The sequence below is a fragment of the Cyprinodon variegatus genome, unplaced genomic scaffold (genome assembly GCF_000732505.1).
Source record: "Cyprinodon variegatus isolate N-32 unplaced genomic scaffold, C_variegatus-1.0 Scaffold322, whole genome shotgun sequence".
Taxonomy (NCBI): domain Eukaryota; kingdom Metazoa; phylum Chordata; class Actinopteri; order Cyprinodontiformes; family Cyprinodontidae; genus Cyprinodon; species Cyprinodon variegatus.
In genome coordinates, this window is record NW_015150775.1 from 425,257 (window position 1) to 427,282 (window position 2,026).

At 41.5% G+C, this 2,026-nt stretch overlaps 1 protein-coding gene across 2 annotated transcripts in view; it reads left to right on the forward strand.

Moving 5' to 3' along the window:
• The first annotated feature begins 196 nt into the window (after positions 1-196).
• rara (retinoic acid receptor, alpha) overlaps positions 197-2,026 on the forward strand; it is a 269,315-nt gene continuing 267,485 nt past the window's right edge. For both annotated transcript variants that reach the window (XM_015384768.1, XM_015384769.1), the window contains exon 1: positions 197-478. The gene's annotated coding sequence lies outside the window, so the exon portion shown is untranslated. The remainder of the gene's footprint in view (positions 479-2,026) is intronic.

Genomic DNA, 2,026 nt, shown 5'->3' on the forward strand with positions numbered 1-2,026 from the left:
TTTAAAAATAAAAAAAGATGAGTTTTAAGTTATTAAAAGTATTGTGTCGCTTTCCCTGCAGCCTTTCACTGAGTTGGCAGCTGTGCGCAGCGCAGCGCACATCTGGAGAGGAGCGGGACCTCCACGTCTCCGCTGCGCTCCTTATAGAGAAGGAGGCGGGGATTCCGCGCACAGAACGTGACTGCCACAGTTGTCTTTGCGGAGATCCGTGCCAAACTTGCTCCTGCTCTTTCAAAGCGCCTCGTCTGCCTTTTTCTTTTTTCCGACCCACGGTTTGTCCTCGGGGTTTATTTCACGCAGCGCTCGTGGGAGCCGCTTTCTGGACATTTGAGAGTCGGCAGAAAACTTTGGGTGGGGAGTTAAAAGAGAGAAAAAAAGGGGGGAGAAAGAAAACTACCACCCGGCAGAGAGATACCAACGGCAGCGCGGCTCTACTTCCACCAGCGACAGCTAGAAGAGGAGTGGGAGGAGCCAACAGGTACCAGCGCACACTGTCACTGTCAACATCTGAGCCAGGTGTTCTTTCAACGGGAAATCCTTTCTTTTTTTTACCCTGGAGGGGTCTATGTGCGTCATTTCTGCATAACCTGAGCGGATGTGACATTATATTCTTTTATTATTATTTCTATTCTGAAATGCTCCATATCATCCGGCTGCAGCAGCAGAAAGAAACAACCGTTTAATGTTAAAGCGCTCCTGTTAGTGTAGATGATGCATAGTGTTTTTATAAACATGTTTCTGCTGGTAGATACAGCTGGGATGCACCGCTGAATGTTTACTGACTTATTTGAGGCGATAAAGCTCCTGCTTGGCTCAGACATAAAGAGTTAGAAACCTGTAATGCGCTGCAGGATCGAGCTTAGATAGCAGATTTATTCCCATCCCCACATTTAACAGGCTTCTCCTCTGTTACACGGAGGATTATTAGACCAATTACACCCTGGAGTAATAACTTATTGCTCTTAGGTGCAAATGAATGGGAAGTGAATTTATTCCTGTTGATAACTAAAAGTATTTGAAATGATGATCATGATTTATGGACAGGATGGGAATCCAATGTTCTGTTTTATCAATTCAAACTGTAAAAACAACAAACACAAGTTTACTTATAAAGTTTCTGACAACATGTCAGGATGTTTGTTTCTTCTATTAACTGAATACTTGGCAGGGATGATTTTGCAAGAATGGCTGCATCAATGCAACGTGGCTGAAAGGCTGTAAATGTTGCTCTAATCCAACATTAAGCTCATCTTTAGCTTCCTTATGTCAGGGGAAGGACAATCATGGTGACCCAATGGTCATCAACATACTTCTGACAGCCATAAGGACCAATCAGATGAGGCATCTAATTGGTCCTTATCCAGGGTTTTGATAGATCCTGGTTCATGTCCAACTCTTGGGCTGCAACTAATGATTCTTTTTCAAATCAATGAATCTGTCGATTATCGGATAGCCACATATTCTTTAGTGAAGACTTATTGCTAAATTAAACCAGGTGAAACGAAATATTCCACTTGAGGAGTTCTTTATCTTAAATGCAAAATATTTACATATGCATTGGTATAAGTGTGTCACTCTAAAGGGATATTTTAGTCTCTCCATTTAACAATAAATCGTTTACTATATTAATTGACGATTCTTTCAAAAACCGATTAACCCCCAATTTATCCGATTGTTTCAGCCCTATCCAACGCCTTTACCTTGTAATCCTTATAATCCTTAAGGCCTGCTGTCCTGGACCCCAGTTAATTCACATGGATGGCTAAAGTAGCGCTTTAGCATCTGCGGGGGCTTGTTGATTCATCCATTAGATTCAGTTTTGTTGGATGAGGAAAACATCTCCATGTATGATACCCCAGGATTTTGGAAAATCCTGCTCTAGATTCTGCAAAACGATGTAGTCATGTTAAAGGTTCCCTACCTGTACGAAATAGTCACTAAAAAAATAATGCAACCATTTTTGGCATTAACGTAATAATTTTTAGTTACTTTAACACAAATGTTTTATGTCCCACCCTGCTAACTT